The following is a 19,825-nucleotide window of genomic DNA, read 5'->3' on the forward strand; positions in this document are numbered from 1 at the left end:
CATTCCAGCCAATCAGCATACCTCCCTCCCACACCCTCCCACCTCCTATAAAAAAGCAAGGGCAGCATCCATCTTACATTCATTCTGAAGCTGCAGAGTTAGTTAGAGCAGGGAGAGGGCTGCTGTGGCTGCTGAATTGATAGGGAAATCATTAGCTAGGCCAGTGTTCTGTGTCCACTCCTGCTGTAAGGACAGCATCCTGACAGCACCCCAAAAAGCCCTTTTTAGGGCTGGTATTTCAGTCTGCTTTTATTTATTTTTTTTCTATATATTTATCAGGCATTTTTGGAGGCAGGCATGGCTTTTTTTGGATTAGTGTCGGGGGGGGGTGGGGGGGTCTAAAAAGTGTACCTGTGAAGTTTCAGCTTTGCAGCATGCCCAGAACCAGAAAAAAAAGAGCATATAGGTGTAAAAGGAGGGTTCCCACCATCCCTGCTCTACTGAAAAATGATATTTTTTTCTGGTTCTGGACATGCTACAGAGCTGAAACTTCGCAGGTACACTTTTTAGACCCCCCCAGACACTAAATCACACAAAAAAAGTTTTTAAAAAATTGTCATTTTTGATAGAGAGCCAATTATTGAAAAAATTAAAAAAAGAAAAAAAAACTTAAAAAAAAAAACATTTCTTTGGATTTAGTGTGTGTGAGGGGTCTAAAAAGTGTACCTGTGAAGTTTCAGCTCTGTAGCATGTCCAGAACCAGAAAAAAGATCATATAGTTATAAAAGGAGGGTTCCCACCATCCCTGCTCTGCTGAAAAAATGATCTTTTTTTCTGGTTCTGGACATGCTACAGTGCTGAAACTTCACAGGTACACCTTTTAGACCCCCCAGACATTAAATAACACAAAAAAAGTTTTGAAAAATTGTAATTTTTGATAGAGAGCCAATTATTGAAAAAAATTAAAAAAAAAGAAAAATTCTTTGGATTTATTGTCTGGGGGGTCTAAAAAGTGTACCTGTGAAGTTTCAGCTCTGTAGCATGTCCAGAACCAGAAAAGAAAATTAGAATTAGGGCTAGGGTTAGGGCTAGGGTTAGGGTTAGGGTCAGGGCTAAGGTTAGGGTTATTTTTAGTGCTTAGGGTTAGAGGGTTAGGGTTAGAGGGGTAGGGGTAGGGTTACTAACTCTAACCCTAAGTATCTCACCGTAACCCTAACCCTATCCCCTAACACTAAACCTAACCCTAACCCTCTAACCATAACCCTAACCCTCTAACCTTAACCCTAACACTCTAAGCCTAGCCATAAAAATAACCCTAAACCTAACCCTAACACTAATCCTAACCCTAACCCTAACCCTCTAACCTTAAACTTAACCCCCTAACCCTAGCCCTAACCCTATCCCCTAACACTAAACCTAACCCTAACCCTTAAAGCCCAGTTCCTGTCCCATTTTGGTCGGTTCTGGTCTGTTTGCGGATGTTTGCGGTGCGTTAAATGGGGAGTTTGGTCTGTCAGAATTTGGTCTGTCACTGTGAAGCGGGCGTAACCCTTACACTACCTGATCGATACAACATCATACCTGATCGTATTCACACACTGGATGTTTTAAAGCACGTTATTCCAAACAATTTAGAAATGTTAGGTGATTTATGCCCTTTATGGATTAAAACCAGACTCTGCGTCAACTACGTAATTTTCCATGGGAGTTTTGCCATGGATCCCCCTCCGGCATGCCACAGTCCAGGTGTTAGTCCCCTTGAAACAACTTTTCCATCACTATTGTGGCCAGAAAGAGTCCCTGTGGGTTTTAAAATTCGCCTGCCTATTGAAGTCTATGGTGGTTCGCAATGTTCGCCGGTTCGCGAACATTTGCGGAAGTTCGCGTTCGCCGTTCGCGACATCACTATTTAACTGACAGCAAAGAACGTAGTGTATTTGATGGCTAGAGGTACATTAGGCATTCACAAAGTATACAGAAGTAAGTGTCGGCCTGTATAGGCTGAAAAAATTAGCTCACATGGGTTTAACTGACAGCAAAGAACGTAGTGTATTTGATGGCTGGAGGTACATTAGGCATTCACAGTATACAGAACAGTAAGTGTCGGCCTGTATAGGCCCCAAGAATTAGCCATTCAATGGACATGAAATGCCTTTTATGCCGCTGTATTTAGCGAAGACAAGGACCAGGAATTGTTGTGGTGGATGGCGGTCTGGCAGATATTTGTGGCCTGTGATGAGGAATTTCAATGATACATGGTCTGCTGGTCACATGTGTTGGATTCCTCAGAGATCCATGCCTCATTCATTTTTATAAATGTGAGGTAGTCTACACTGTCATGAGCTAGGTGAGTGCGCTTATCGGTCACGATCCCCCCTGCTGCGCTGAACGTCCTTTCGGACAGGACACTGGATGAGGTCAAGCCTGCCCACCCAGTAGTCCAGGGGTTCATTACTCCTCAGAGCATTCACATTGGCCGTTAACCCGATGTAATAGGACACCTGTCGGACACCTTTTTTTACGCTGCAACATTTGAGCCACAGAAGCCTGCCTTTTTCCAGAACAACGTGACGACGGCATCATGGAAGGTGGAGTGGAGATCAACTGTGAGGAGACAGGAGAAGGAGAAGAGGCTGGATGGTGAGAGCCTGGAGTGTGGCTTTGTGGGTTCTGACGGTGTTGCTCCCACTGGGCTTGGTGATGGGATTTCAGGTGCCTTCTTAAGGCGGTGGTCCCTAGGTGAGTGTTGGGCTTACCGCAACTTATGCTTTGACTGCAAAGGCTGCAGATGGCAACACTGTTGTCAGCAACAGACACATTAAAAAAAGCTCAAACTGTGGAGCCATGTGACGGCATCCTGGGAGCACCAGATGTGACTGTACATGGTTGATGGCTCGCTCCTGATACATTTGCAGTCTGCTTTGTACCTCTTGTGCAATGCAAATTCTGCCTGCCTCTCCTCCCTATCTGCCTGTCCGTCAGTCCGCCAGTTCTACAAATAATTGGCCAGTAACTGTTGTCACTGTGTGTAGCACAGTTAACACAGCAAAAGAGGCCAAATTTTTGCAGGACTAAAATACAATCTTAGAAAATTATACTGTTAAATAACACCCCACTTCAATATGTGGTATTGGGGGGCCACTGGTCTATCACACCAGTTGTTCAAAAAATTGGCCAGTGAGTTTGGCACTGTGTGTATCAGACTTAACACAGCAAAAGAGGCAATATTGTTGCAGGACACAAATACACTTGTAAAAGTTTACTCAGATAACACCCCACTTCAATATGTGGTATTGGGGGGCCACAGCTTTATTACAACAGTTCTACAAATAATTGGCCAGTAACTGTTGTCACTGTGTGTAGCACAGTTTACACAGCAAGAGGCCAGTTTTTTGCAGGACTAAAATACACTTTTAAAAAATTATACTGTTAAATAACACCCCACTTCAATATGTGGTACTGGGGGCCCATTGGTGTATCACACCAGTTCAAAAAATTGGTCAGTGAGTTTGGCACTGTGTGTACCAGACATAACTCCGCAAAAGAGGCAATATTGTTACAGGACACAAATACACTTGTAAAAGTATACTCAGATAACACCGCGCTTCAATCTGTGGTATTGGGGGCCACAGGTTTATTACAACAGTTCTACAAATAATTGGCCAGTAACTGTTGTCACTGTGTGTAGCACTGTTTACACAGCAAGAGGCCACATTTTTGCAGGACTAAAATACACTCTTAAAAAATTATACTGTTAAATAACACCCCACTTCAATATGTGGTATTGGGGGGCCACGGGTTTATTACACCAGTTCTACAAATAATTGGCGAGTAACTGTTGTCACTGTGTGGAGCTCTGTTTACACAGCAAGAGGCCACATTTTTGCAGGACTAAAATACACTCTTAGAAAATTATACTGTTAAATAACACCCCACTTCAATATGTGGTATTGGGGGGCCACTGGTCTATCACAGCAGTTCAAAAGAATTGGCCAATGAGTTTGGCACTGTGTATCAGACTTAACTCAGCAAAAGAGGCAATATTGTTGCAGGACACAAATAAACATGTAAAAGTATACTCAGATAACACCCCCCTTGAATATGTGGTATGGGGGGGGGGGGATTGGTCTATCGCACCAGTTATAATACATTCTAAGTGCTTTTGTCACTGTGTGTAGTATTGCTGCAGAAATGCTCAGTCACCACACCTATCACAATGCTGCACAGTGCACAATAATACTACTAATCCACTATAATATGCTTTCTACAAAGTATATTATACTGTGGATTACTCCCCTCCACCACCACCCCCCCCCCTTTTTAGTGCACTGCATAGCAATACCAAAAAATTTGCAGCCCTTTAAATTACTTTTGTGGACATTAACAGAGCGATTTGTGTCACTGCAGATGCCGATCTCTAACTGCCCCTAAAGCACAAACTGGATACCTGACCCTATACTGAAGAGACTGTAATAGACCTATACCAACATTGCAGCCCTTTAAATGACTTTTGTGGACATTAACAGAGCGATTTGTATAACTGCTGCCGATTTCTAACTGCCCCTAAAGCACAGACTGGATACCTGTCCCTATACTGAAGAGAGACTGGACCTATACCGAAATACCAGCCCTGAAAAGGACTTTTGTGGACATTAACAGAGCGATTTGTGTGACTGCAGCTGATCTCTAACTGCCCCTAAAGCACCGACTGAATACCTGCCCCTAACCTGAAAAGATACTAGGTAACCTATACCGAAATACCAGCCCTGAAAAGGACTTTTGTGGATCTTCACAGAGCTATTTGTGTCTGGCAATCTCTCCCTCATGAGCACAGGCAATCTCTCCCTACGCTGGCAAAAAGCGGAATGTGAAATGGCCGACAGCTCTGGTCTATTTATAGGGTAGAGGGACTGTCCATGTGCTGAAATGTTTTAATTGGCTGTCCCGTTCCACCTGACGGCTGTGTCATGGGTCAAAGTTCTCCACAATGTAAACTAATACACAAAAGTAAGTTCCATCATTTAAAAAAAATTGTGCCATTGAAGAGGAGGTAGGATCTTGGTGAATACATTTTTGGATAAAGGGTACAACAAAAAAGGGATAGAGGAGGTCTTTCTAGAATTCATCCATAATTCTTCCTCCACCTATAAGCCCCAATGTCAAGAGTCTGTATTAGTGAGCCCTTGTAGTTCACAAACTCGGGGTTCCCCAGGGCGTGGAGTTTAAGCCTCAGCCTGCTTCTCCACCAGGGTCCCTGATGGCAGGGATATCCTTGCAGCAAGCTGGAACCAGGTCGCAGCCCCCAGGTACGCCCAACTGGGAAAGCAGACACCACTTAGTAAGTCTGTATATATCAAAAATAGTAAAACTTAGTAAGTGCAGAGTACAACAGGAGGCTGAAGGGAAAACCAGAAAACAAGCCGAGGTCAGGGCGGGTGGTAGACAAGCATGACAATAGACGAAGCTGGGGTCGGTGTGCGGGTAGTCAGACACAGGATATACAGGTAGTACCGACCAGGAGCTCAGAGAACTGTGAAGTTGCTCAGGTAAGGAGCACTGCACTGAGCATGGATATATATAGGAAAGCAAACAAGGAGGTGACCCAGGAAGTAATAGAAGGAAAAAGGATATAAACCCACAGTGGAGCAGATGACACCCATAGGTGAACAGAGAAGCCAAACGCCACATGTGAAATGAAGTCACAGATCTAGCAGAATCCTGCACCAAGGAGGTACGAATTTCACAAACAATCTGCAGGCTAGACCTTGACACCCAATATGAAGATCCCTTAGAGGTTAGATTTGTCACACAACTCAAAAAAGAGAACAGGTCTTGGAAAACTCCTGAAGCATACTTGCGATTGGGAGCTTTCCAATCATGTGACCACTGTGACTGCCAATCACAATGGTCACATGATGAGAATGCCTGCCTCCCCCTCCCGAAATTCAGATCCACTTAAAGGGCAATGGGGCAGTGGCCGGATGGGGTAATGAACATTATCAGTGGGTATATATTCCAATCTACTGTAAAGTTCAGGGGTATATCGCCTCGGGACCACATGCAAAGCCGTTTGGCCTAAACATAAAGGTGTTTATTTTTCTTTCAGAGCAAGAAAAACATCACTTTCAGTGGAAACAGGGAGCTGACTTAATTCCAGAAAACATAACACAAAAGTCTGCTTATTTTCAGCACAAATATAAGAAATATAAAGTTCATATACGGGATTTACTCCAAGGTTAGCACAGTCCAACTCCAGGTGTTTGGCAGCTTCCAGCACATGTGCAGCACTCATGACAGGTCTCTCTCTCAAACTTCTAGTCCACCACACCCAGCACTGGGACCTTCCTGTCCTATGTGCTGCTTCCTTGAGGCTGCTTAACCACGTAGGGACCAGAGTCCTCAAAGACAGGAATGGAGGTTCTTTCCCACCCGAATATAGCTCTGAACCTCCAAAATTCTGGGTCCCAAATAAAACATTACTAATGCAGAGAGAACTGTGAGTCAGTCCTCTCCTTATGTTTGACTGTCCCGGAATTCCTTATCCTACGCAGATGAGACCCCTGAGTCCACCAAACATTTCCCATAAAGGGACCACAACCCAAATATTGGTGACAAGTAGCAGCCATCCAGGACACATCCTTGGCGTCCTGTACACTACATATGGACTGATAGCAGTGATAACATTAATACTTGTGTGCTTTTGGCTGTTTTGATTATTGTCTTTTATTATAGAGTACTGTCAGCACTTCGGCACTTGCTTTCTAATTAACTATTCGCTTGCTGTTTCCTATACAGTAGAAGAGAAATCCAAATCAAATCAATATTTGGGGTGACCCCCCCAGTCTTATTCTAGGTAGACTTGCACACAGGAACTCGGCAGGTAGGTTGTTCTACAATATGTACATCTAGGACAGTGATGGCAAACCTTGGCACCCCAGATGTTTTGGAACTACATTTCCCATGATGTTTATGCATTCTGCAGTGTAGTTGACCATCATGGGAAATGTAGTTCCAAAACATCTGGGGTGCCAAGGTTTGCCATCACTGATATAGGAGAACTAAGCACAGATCTCCTGTGGATGTCAGCTGCCTCCAGTCCTTCTGTCTCTTCATGTCATCCCAGACTCCAAGATGTAATCAAGGCACTGTGGGGGCCAAACCATCACTTCCAGGATTTCTTGTTCTTCTTTACACTGATTAATACAATCTAATAAGCCACAATATATGTAACCTACTGTTCAAAAAAAACTGAAACATCCAAGAAAAAAAGTAATGATACCACATCCACTACAGATATTAGATCTGTAACACAATCCTCATTTGAGACTGTTTTGACCCCATTAGTAAACCAAAAAGCATTTGAATCAGAAAAGAGAAGGGGACCTAGAGGAGGGAAACAAAAGAAGAAGAGAGGAGCTCTACATGAAGAAACTTGTGGTACATAAAGATCTTTAAAGCGGAGTTCCGGACACAGAAACATCTTTTCAATGAACATACCCCCGGGACAGTCAGGGCTAGTACATTCCACAATGGCTAGCCTCTGATCTGTCCCGGTTCGCACTTACCTGCAAGAAGAAATACTCACTTATAAAATTTCTTCCACAGCGTTTCCATCTCTCTTGTGGGCAGCTGAAGCCGGCGCGGTCCTCTTCGGCGTCCTCTTCCGCGTCTTCTTCTCCCAGAATGAGCCTTCACCGGCCCCTCTCGTCACTTCTGGTGCGGCGCCGCATTCCCTGCTAAACAGCTTCTGGGCATGCCTAGAAGCTGTTTAGCAGGGAATGCGGCGTCGCACCTGAAGTGACGAGCGGGGCCGGTGCCGTCTCATTGATTCCTGGGAGTGATGACGTTCAGCTCCCAGGAATCATTGCAAACCGGAAGATATGGCGCGGGCCGAGGCCACAGAGGGAGGAAGTGGAGAATAGGTAAGTATTTCTTTCTACAATTACAAGGTAAGTAAAAAAAAAAAAATAATCCTAACTATCCAATTCCTTTTCAGGTGAAGCAAAGCAAGCGGATGGCACAAAATCGATTAGGTTGATTTTGTGCCCGGAACTCCGCTTTAAGTTGTCCTCCACACCCGTTACTCCATATGACTATCTTTTGTTACAGAAAGGATTGAATTTTTCTCTCACCAATTATCCAAACCAGTTCATGTTATTTAACATCTTGTGGACTTGCGACTGGCACGTTGCTGCGCGCCCCCCGCTGATGTCCACGGTAATTGTATACAGGGGGAGTTTGTCAGCAGATCCCGGCCAATGATCCATGGCTGGGACCTGCTGATCAGCTTTGTCCAATCACAGCCCAGAGCCCTGTGCTGACAATCAACACAGGCCTCTCTACAGAGGGAATTATCTCTCTCTGTTTCTCATCTCTGCAAAGCAGGGAAAAGAAACAAAGAGATCTTTAGTAAAAATCAGCACACAATATACAAATGAACACTTGTTAGGCACACATTAAAACCCTTGATTACCCGAGATGTTAACTCCTTCTCAGCCTGTGACATTAGTACAGTGACAGTGTACAGTATTAGCACTGCATTTGTGTCACTGGTAATGTCAGTGGCAGTTAATCAGTCAGATTGCTCACTGCACTATCACAGTCCCATTATAAGTCTCTGATCATCGCCATAGTATAAAAAAAATTTAAAGAATACCAGTATATATCCCAAAGTTTGTAGACGCTATAACTTTCACACAAATCAATCAATATACACCTTTTTTTTTTACTAAACATGCAGCAAAATACATTTTGGCCAAAATGTATTAAGAAATTTTATTTTTTTATTTTTTATTGGATACGTTCTATAGCAGAAAGTAAAAAATATTGTTTTTCTTTCCAAATTTTCAGTCTTTTTTGTTTACAGTATCTCACAAACATGAGTACACCCTCACATTTCTGTAAATATTTTATTCTATCTTTTCGTGTGACAACACTGAAGAAATGACACTTTGCTACAATGTAAAGTAGTGAGTGTACAGCTTGTATAACAGTGTAAATTTGCTGTCCCCTCAAAATAACTCAACACAGCCATTAATGTCTAAACCACTGGCAACAAAAGTGAGTACACCCCTAAGTGACAATGTCTAAATTGGGCCCAATTAATCATTTTCCCTCCCCGGTGTCATGTGACTCGTTAGTGTTACAAGGTCTCAGGTGTGAATAGGCAGCAGGTGTGTTAAATTTGGTGTTATCGCTCTCACTCTCTCATACTGGTCACTGGAAGTTCAACATGGCACCTCATTGCAAAGAACTCTCTGAGGATCTGAAAAATGTATTGTTGCTCTACATAAAGATGGCCTAGACTATAAGAAGATTTCCAAGACCCTGAAACTGAGCTGCAGCATAGTAGCCAAACCAATCAAAATACGCTTTTTGCGATTTTTTTTACCAAACATATGTAGCATAAAACAAATTGGTTGAAAATTTTAAAAAATTTTGATTTTTACATTTTTTTGGGGAATTTCATATAAAAAAATGTGAAAAATATTGTTATTTTTGCAAAATTTACACTCTTTTTTTGTTTATAGCGCATGATCAAAAAATTGCACAGGTGATCAAATACCACCAAAAGAAAGCTCTGTTTGTGGGAAAAAAAAGTACGTCAAATTCGTTTAGGTACAGCGTCGCACGACCACACAATTGTCCGTTAAATCCATGCAGTAAAAAATTACAAAAAAACCCCTGGTCAGGAAGGGGGTAAAATCTTCCGGGGCTTAAGTGGTTAAAGTAGTGCAGTGCTAAATAACAAAAAATGGCCTGGTCAGGAAGGTGGTAAATACTCCTGGAGCTCAAGTGGTTAAACATTAGAAAAAAAAAATATAAGAAAACTTACCATAAAAAGGTTCTATAATATTGAGTCTATTTCAAAGATGTCCAAAATGATAGTCCTATGGAAGTCACCGATATGCAATCAGCTTCAGAACATAATAACACTAGGCTTAACTCCCTAATACCTCTAGAGAAGGGTAATACCCAGGGCCTCCAAATATTGGAGAAACTCCTAAAGGAATAATCCTGTTATGAACTTTGAAGAACTGAAAAAAATTGAGCTCCCAGTTCAGTTTTCCGGCTTTAATCCAAAGTCAGCTTTCTACCCGTCTCATGTTAAAGGTTCTTTTCTTTTATAAAAGGTTTTATTGACATCCTCAGTAACCTACAGTCATATCATACCACGTAGACAATCATAACTAGTATGCATAAAGTAAGATCGTAGAGAAAACATGCACGTAAAAATGTTTGCAATAGGAAGGTTATTTTACTGAGACATTCTTTGAGTTGAATTACGCAGAATTACTAAAGTTATGTGATACCACCAATTCTACTGAGCAATAAAAAAACATAATTTGTAATGGAATGAGCCATGCAAATACTTCCTTTCCCAAGGGGGCTTTTCTGTGAATTGCACAGGTTTGGTGGAAACTTTTATTTTTCTTTTGGCCCACCTCATCATACCCTGCTGGTTTAGACTTTCTGTTGATCAACTATTGAGATAAGGGCTGCCCATGATGCGTATATAAAATTAGGGAATCGCGTGTTCCCGGATACTGGCGTTCCCTTGATGGATTCAGGATATAGCTCTGTTACAAGGTCTCAAATGACAAGTCTAAACAAAGACTGATTTACAGCTTGGTCTTGATAAAGCTAAGGTTTGCCAAACGGGTTGACCTAGTGGCTGTATTATTTTTCCACTACTGGAACTAGGTCACCCCATGGTGTTTTCGTGGGGGATATAGAATCACCCTTACCTCCCCACCAGGAGAGGGTGCCCTTTGTTCGAGCTTTTTCCATGTCCTGTCGTACGCTGTTTTTATGCAGTGTCTTCCGTGATGTATGGTCATGTACATGTGCTCTGGATATCGTTGTATGTCCCAATGATTATATATTATTCGTGTCTTTTTAAATTTTGTGAATAAAGGCTATATTTTTTTTAAATTTTGGTCTCAAAACATTGCCAGTAAAGTCTGCCTATACAGACAGAACTGGGGTTCTGCTAACTTTTGTGTATCTATTACTTGGATGTGGCACAGAGTAGAGACCCAGTTCTATATCTAAATAAAATGGTTAGCTTACAGTCCTGTTTACACCTTGGTTTGCTTTGCTTTGCTTCAAAAATTATACCTTATGTTGCTTTAGTGGTGCTCCAAAGCATCTTCAAAGCCCCATAGAAGTCTATGACAAAGCTCACTTGAAGCACCTACAGCTTATGAGAGGCTTTAATTCAGCTTTAGTTATGTTTCAGGGGTATTGCAGGTATGAAATATCCACACACACATGGCATCTACCAAGCTTAGTTAAAGCTTCAAAAAAGCACCATCGAAGCATCATCAAGGCACCACCAAAGCATCAAAAATGCATCAAAAAAGCATGTGGAAACGCCAGGCAATGTGTGTTGAAGTCGTAAATGAGTCGTAAATGTAAAGGAGCCCTTAAGTGATTGTAAATTATATATATGTTTTTTAAATAACAAACATGTCGAGCGCCCCCCTGACCCTTGGCATCAGAGAAGGCTGACATTTCACCTCAGGGTGCTGATTCCAAAGCATGGTGGGCATGGATAGTTGAAAAAAAAATGGAGGCCAGTCACTTTTAGGACGAACAAATGTGAGTTTATTTTACAATGAGAAAATGCAGGGAGAGAGGGTTAGAACACAGGACACCCTAGGACAACAGGCAAAAAGTCCAGCAGACTCCAAAAAACCTTACTGACAAAAGGGAGGAGCTACAACTACACCAGGCTTAGGAGAAATGAAAACCCAAATGATTGGCCCCCCTTTCTTTCTTTCTCCTTCTCTCTCTCTCCTCTTCCTCTCTCCTTTCTCCCCTCCCCTTTCTCTCCCCTTTGTGTCTTCCCTCGCCCCCTTCCTGGCTCCATACCCCCCTCCTCATTCGTAGGCCCCACATAGCCCTCTTTTCACGCGTACCACTTTTGCTCCAATCAATTGGTCTTTCCATGCTCACATTTTGCCCCTTTATTACCCTCTTTTCTGCCCCCCCTCCCCCGCTTCAATGAGGTCACCCATCGCTTCCCTTGTATGAGTACTCTGGGGTTTCGGACACATTGTGATCCCCATTGGGGTTGTCCATTCCCTGAGGTGCTCAACCCCCTTTAGATTTGTCTTACCTCGCCAACTCCTTGCTCTGTTTGTGCTAGTTAGGGTGGACCTACCCCGATTCCCCCGTGGGCATATCTATTCTTCTGGTCGTGTATGATTATTGTATTTCTAAATGGCCTATGTTATGTTCAACTCACACAGGGTGCCTTTATTTTCCAGTCTTTAGGCATGCGTCTGTTACTATTCCTGTTAATGTTATTTTTTCCCTTCATACAATTGTTGTGTACTATTCTGTATGCTTGCAAATTTTTCAATAAATTGTTATTAAAAAAAAAAAGAAAACCCCAAATGATCACAAAGACTTCAAATCAGCCAGGTTAGTTACCACCTAGCACAGCTAAATTAGCTGGTATACCCTGTTTAAGACAAGGGGGCTACACATATAATTATATCAGCTCTATGCAATAGAATTTCACTCGTCTTCTAGGGCCCCCGCTGGTGCTCCTGGCTCCTCCTCTTCTCCGTATGCCACCATATGAAGCCGCTTCCTGCAGGCTCTGACTATTTATGAGTGGTCCCCCCCCCACCTACCTACCATGCTGTGCCTCCTCAGGGATTGGTGGGAACACGATAGTCAGGCTGCAGCCTCTGTTCCTCCACCCTTTGAGTATTAGAACTATCCAGGCAGTTGTTGAAGTCAAGGGGAGGTAACAGAGCCAAAGCCTTGAAGCACTGCACAGTCTAAAACAAATAACATAGTTACATAGTAGTTGAGCTTGAATAAAGAAGTTAGTCCATCCAGTTCAACCTGTACATAATTACAGTATTTCACATACCCCTGAATGTTTTGATCCTTGAGATGTACGTCCACGAGTCTTTTAAAAGTAGCCATACTCCTTGCAGTAACTACCACTTGTGGTAGAGAATTCCACAATCTTGTAGCCCTAACAGTAAAAAAACCCCTGCGTAGCCTAAGGTTAAATGTTTTCTCCTCTAATTCTATTGTATGGCCTCGTGTCCTCATGCATTCTTTGCTACTGAACAGTTTTTTTTTTCTATGCTGAGATCACCGCTGAGGTACTTGTATATCGCTATCACGTCCCCTCTCATGCGTCTCCTTTCCAGGGAGAATAAATCAAGCGCTTGGAAGCGCTCTTCATAATTAAGGTCCTCCAATCCCCTAAACAGTTTAGTTGCTCTCCTCTGGACTCTCTCCAGCTCCATCACATCCCTTCTGAGGACTGGCGACCAGAACTGGACAGAATATTCCAGATGTGGTTGCACCAGAGTTTTATAAAGTGGTAGGATTATAGATTTATCTCTGGTTATAAAGTGGTACAGTGGAGCCCAACTAAATTTACCTATGTAGCGACGTTGCAGAGATCCCTCCCTGTCTGCACTCCCCGCTGACAGAGACAGAGCAGCTGCAAGCTTTCTCTCCCTTCCCTACTGGAAACACCGTCACAGTGGGAGACCAGATCGGCCGTCCAAAGACAGCAAGGCTGTCAGTGTCTCCTCTCCCCCCCCCCCACTTGCCAAACTGCATCCTGTCACAGCGTGGGAGAAGGAGAATAGAGATAAAAAGTAGCCCAACCCGCCACTGCCCATTCCTGATTTGCCACTAAGGAGGACCAATCAGAAGAGGAGAAGGGAGAGCAGAGCATCATCGTACATGTAGTCCCGAAGGTGAGCAGCCCAACGGTGATCCACAGGGGGGGGCAGACTACAGCCCCCAGCATGCAGGGCAGAGAAAGAAAACCAGGAATGGGAACAGAGAGGAGGGGTAAATTAAGTATAAACACTCACGCCAGGAACAATATATATAATACCCTCAATATATAGGAATTGCTGCTGCTCCACGTCCACAGAGGAAAAGTTAAGTTCTCAGAATCACAGACACAACTACAATTCAAGCAGCGCAAAATTCCCTGTAACTACTAAAGTGCATACGTGATAACTTAAATAATGTAATATATAGGGTTGAGCGAACCCGGACTGTATTGTTAGTGTTTGTACCGGACTTTTGGGTATTCGGTACCCGGACCCGAACCAGAACATTTCACTGTATGTTCGGGTACTGTCCGTTGTTCGGTAATGTTATTTGATGTTTTGACGCGGTTTTAATGGCGCGCTTTCAACAGGTGCAAGGCAGCCAATCAGCAAGCGTTTAACTAGTGTGCCCTAGAAGCCATCACAGCCATGTATACTAATGGCATGGCTGTGATAGGCCGGTGTAGCATGTGACCCAGAGTCTATATAAGCTGGAGTCACATAGCGCCGCACATCACTCTGCTATAACTATACTAGGGAGAGGTTCCTGATACTACTGCTGAGGGAGAGATAGGAGTTTATTATAGGGCGAGGCTGGAGAGATTGCTTGTAGGGAAAGCATAGGAGGAACAATCTGCTTTATCATACAGCGATCTACATTGATTTGATTTTGTGGGGTGCAGTGAACGATGTTTTTGCCAGGAGGTAGAGATAGGAGTTTACTGTAGGGCCAGGCTGGAGAGATTGCTTGTAGGGAAAGCATAGATAGGAACAATCTGCTTTAATCAGACAGCGATCTACATTGATTGTATTGTGTGGGGGTGCAGTAGAACGATTTTTATGCCCTGGTCTGAGCCAAGTGAGGAGGAGAAGGGAGAAACAAAAAAATTTTATCAGTCTGTTAGGCGTGCGGTGCTGCACATTTCATGCAACCTCAGTGCATATGTGTCTGCTTAATCTGCATTTGAAAAAGAAAAAACATTTTTTCCTTTATATTTAACCTTAAAGACTGTGTGTCAGACAGACATTGCTTTTCTAACCTGCTCTTCAAAAAACACCAATGTGAGGGGAAAATAATTTTTTTACAGTATTTAGGGTAAAAAAAAATATTTTTCAGTTTTTCATTCACATGTTTTTTTTTTTTTTTTTAATTCAATAGTGGAATAGAAAAACAACAGTATCCAACCTGTTAGGCGTGCGGTGCGCAGCGGGCATTTCCTGCAACCTCAGTGCATATGTGTCTGCTTAATCTGCATTTAAAAAATAAAACATTTTTTTTTTCCTTCATATTTTACTGTGACTTACAGCGTTTAGACAGACACTGCATTTCAAATCTGCTATTCAACAAGCACCAATTAAGGGGACAATTATTTTTCAGTTTTTCATTCATACATTACAGTGCGATACACCTATTGCATACTGTTGTATTGCGCCTTGCAACAAAAAAAACTATTTAGGGGACAAAAGAGTTTATTGCTGCCCTGTACGCATATGTTACAGTGAGATACACCCATTGCATACTGTTGTATTGCGCCTTGCAATAAAAAAAAAAAAACATTTAGGGGCAAAAAAAGTTGATTGCGGCCCTGTCCATGTATGTTACAGTGAGATACACCAATTGCATACTGTTGTATTGCGCCTTGCAATAAAAAAAAAACTATTTAGGGGACAAAAGAGTTTATTGCTGCCCTGTCCGCATATGTTACAGTGAGATACACCCATTGCATATTGTTGTATTGCGCCTTGCAACAAAAAAAAAAAAGAGTTAGGGGACAAAAGAGTTTATTACTGCCCTGTCCGCATATGTTACAGTGAGATACACCCATTACATACTGTTGTATTGCGCCTTGCATAAAAAAAAACTATTTAGGGGCAAAAAAAGTTGATTGCGGCCCTGTCCATGTATGTTACAGTGAGATACACCAATTGCATACTGTTGTATTGCGCCTTGCAATAAAAAAAAAACTATTTAGGGGACAAAAGAGTTTATTGCGGCCCTGTCTGCATATGTTACAGTGAGATACACACATTGCATACTGTTGTATTGCACCTTGCAATAAAAACCCATTTTGGGCAAGATCCAAAATTCGATAAATATGAGGAGAAGGTCAAATAAGGGACGTGGCCTGGGTCGTGGTGTTGATGGTGGAGCTCCTGTTGCAAGGAGAGGATGTGGTCGATCTGTGCCAGCTACACACACAGGTGAAACACCTTCCTCAGCTGTGAGTAGGCGACAGAACTTGCAGCAGTATTTGGCAGGGCCTAATGTGCCTCTACAAATGTTGAGGCCAGAACAAGTACAGGCGATAGTAGATTGGGTTGCTGACGGTGCCTCCAGTTCCTTCACATTGTCTCCCACCCAGTCTTCTGCTGAAAGGTCAGAGTTGGCACCTGCAGCCGATGTCCATCAATCTGTCACCGCATCCCCTTGCAAATCAGCCAAGCAGTCTGAGCCCCAATTCATGCAGCAATCTCTTCTTCTTTTTGATGACTCTGTCAGCAGGGTTTCCCAGGGCCATCCACCTAGCCCTGCCCCAGAAGTGGAAGAGATTGAGTGCACCGATGCCCAACCACTTATGTCTCCAGATGAGTACATGGGAGGACCATCGCAGCACGTCTCAGATGATGACGAAACACAGGTGCCAACTGCTGCAGAATTCCGAATTGTGAAGACCGACAAGGGTTGCAGGGGTGAAGACTGGGTGGAAGACGATGTGGAGGACGATGAGGTCCTCGACCCCACATGGAATGAACATCATGCAGGTGACCTGAGTAGTTTGGAGGAAGAGACGGTGGTCTCACAGAGCCACCAGCGCAGCAGAAGAGGGAGCAGGGTGCAAAAGCGGAGCGGCCGTGCCCTAGACACTACGCCTGCCCAACGCAGCAAGGGACCGAGCACTCCAAAGCCAGCTCACAGGAGTTCCCTAGCGTGGCAGTTCTTCAGACAATGTGATGATGACAGGACACGAGTGGTTTGCACGCTGTGCAATCAGAGCCTGAAGCGAGGCATAAACCTTCTCAACCTAAGTACAACCTGCATGACCAGGCATCTAAGTGCAAAGCAGTGGAGTGCACACCTCAAAAACCAAGAAAGGTCTCTGGCTCCTCCTGCTTCCTCTTTTGCTGCTGCAGTCTCGGCCTCTTCATCCACCTCTGTAGTGACAGTGGCACCTGCCACCCCACAAACAGAGGATCCACCAGCAACACCACCACCTGGGTCACCAACAACCATCTCCACAATGTCCCGTGGAAGCGTTCAGCTTTCTATCTCCCAAAAACTGGAGCGGAAAAGGAAGTACCCTCCTACCCACCCGCGATCCCTGACCCTGAATGCCAGCATTTCAAAATTCCTGGCCTTTGAAATGATGTCATTCTGGCTGGTGGAGACGCAGAGTTTGAAGAGCCTTATGGCGGTGGCTGTCCCACAGTACGTCGTGCCCAGCCACCACTTCTTTTCCAGGCAAGCCATCCCTTCCCTGCACAACCAAGTGGGTGACAAAATCAGGTGTGCAATGCGCAATGCCATCTGTGGCAAGGTCCACCTAACTACGGATACGTGGTCCAGTAAGCACGGTCAGGGGCGTTATATCTCCCTAACAGCACACTGGGTAAATGCAGTGGCGGCTGGGCCTGAGGCGGATAGCAGTTTGGCCCATGTCCTTCCACCACGGAGGATTGCAAGGCGCTTCAGTTTGCCTCCTGTTCCTAACTTCACCACCAACTTCAGCACAGCCAGGGGTAAACGACAGCAGGCAGTTTTAAAACTTGCCTGTTTGGGTGAAAAACCACACACTGCGCAGGAGTTGTGGAGGGGCATTGAACTGCAGACCGATGAGTGGTTGCTGCCAGTGAGCCTCAAGCCCGTCCTGGTGGTGTGCGATAACGGGTGAAATCTCATAGCAGCTCTGGGCCTAGCCGGTTTGACACACATCACTTGCTTGGCGCATGTGCTGAATTTTGTGGTGCAGAGGTTCCTTAGAAATTGTCCCGATATGTCAGAGCTGCTGCAGAAAGTGCGGGCCGTCTGTGCACACTTTCGGCGTTCTCACCCTGCTGCTGTTCGCCTGTCAGCGCTGCAGCGTAACTTCGGCCTTTCCGCTCACCGCCTCATATGTGACGTGCCCACAAGGTGGAACTCCACCTTGCACATGGTGGCCAGACTGTGCGAGCAGCAGCAGGCCATAGTGGAATTTCAGCTGCAGCATGCACGCGTGAGTCGCTCTGCAGAACAGCACCACTTCACCACCAATAACTGGGCCACCATGCGAGACCTGTGTGCCTTGTTGCGCTGTTTCGAGTACTCCACCAACATGGCCAGTGCCGATGACGCCGTTCTCAGCTTAACTATTCCACTTCTATGTCTTCTTGAAAAAACACTTCGTGCGATGATGGAAGAGGATGTGGCACAGGATGAGGAGGAGAAGGAGGATGAAGAGGTAACATTTTCAAGGCTTTCAGGGCAGTCATTCGCAAGTGGCTCCAAGGGTGGGTTCCTGCACACACAAACGCCAGGGACACAATTGTCCAGCAGGAGCACAGTCCTGGAGGATGATGAGGATGAGGAGGAGGAGATGGAGGAGGATATGGAACCATGTTCACAGCAGGGTGGCACCCAGGCCAGCTCATGACCATCACTGGTGCATGGCTGGGGGGATACAGAGGATACACCTCCCACAGAGGACAGCTTTTAGTTGTCTCTGGGCAGCAATGTCTCCGCACTGACCGCCGAGTTTCCCACATAGTAACTTGTGCTGATTACTGGGTGGCCACCCTGCTGGATCCCTGTTACAAGGACAACGTACCGTCCTTAATTCCCTCACTGGAGCATGATCGGAAGATGCGAGAGTACAAGCGCATGCTGGTAGACGCGCTGCTGGTGTCATTCCCACCTGACAGCGGGGGCACAGTGGAAGCACAAGGCCAAGGCAGGGGAGGAGAAGGAAGAGGTCGTCAACGCTGCCAGGGCACCGCCAGCACCTCAGAAGGCAGGGTTAGCATGGCTGACATGTGGAAAAGCTTTTTCAGTACGCCACAACAAGCAGCTGTACCAGCAGCTGATATGGAACGTCTTAGCAGGAGGCAGCATTTCACTAACATGGTGGAGCAGTATGTGTGCACACGCCTAGACGTACTGAATGACGGGTCTGCCCCCTTCAACTTCTGGGTCTCCAAGTTGGGCACATGGCCTGAGCTTTCCCTTTACGCCTTGGAGGTGCTGGCCTGCCCTGCAGCCAGTGTATTATCTGAACGTGTATTTAGCACGGCTGGGGGCGTTATCACAGAGAAGCGCAGCCGCCTGTCCAGAGCCAGTGTGGACAAGCTCACGTTCATTAAAATGAACCAGGCATGGATCCCACAGGACTTGTCCGTACCTTGAGCAGAATAGTCATGTATACCGGCCTTACCCAGCCATTGCTGGATTTGATCTTTCTTACTCTTTTGGGGTGTACTCGAATTTAAATTTTTTTTTTATTAAAAACATAAACCAGTGTTGGTTACCTCGTCCTCCTCCTCCACTGCCGCCACTGCTTCCACCTACACCGCCATATCCACCGCCACCTCAACCTCCTACTCCATATGGGCCTCGTCCTCCTCCTACATCATTCAAGATGATTATTTTTTATTTTTATGTTTTTTTTTTATGTTATTTTAAGTTATTTCCCTATCCACATTTGTTTGCAGAGCACTTGCCATGCTCTTAAGATGATTTTGCTGCTATTTTTAGCTCTCTAGCCCTTTCCATGTTTGTTTTAGAGGCATTTTAGTGCTCAAAAGTTCGGGTCTCTATTGACTTCAATGGGGTTCGGGATCGGGACAAAGTTTGGGTTATGTCCGGGTCAAGAACCCGGACTTTTTTTTCAAGTTCGGTCGAACCCGCTGAACCCGAACATCCAGGTGTTCGCTCAACTCTACTTACCAGATCACAGCAACCACACTTATTGCCCCCTGTGCTAGGCTGGGAGTATTCAAGGGATCTCCTCTTTCTAACCCTTATTACCACCTACAAATAGTTGAAGTAGAAGGGAGGAGTGAAGGGTGATTAAAACTAACCAATTAGA

This window comes from Pelophylax lessonae (assembly GCF_965119305.1).
Source record: "Pelophylax lessonae genome assembly, chromosome: 4".
NCBI lineage: Eukaryota > Metazoa > Chordata > Amphibia > Anura > Ranidae > Pelophylax > Pelophylax lessonae.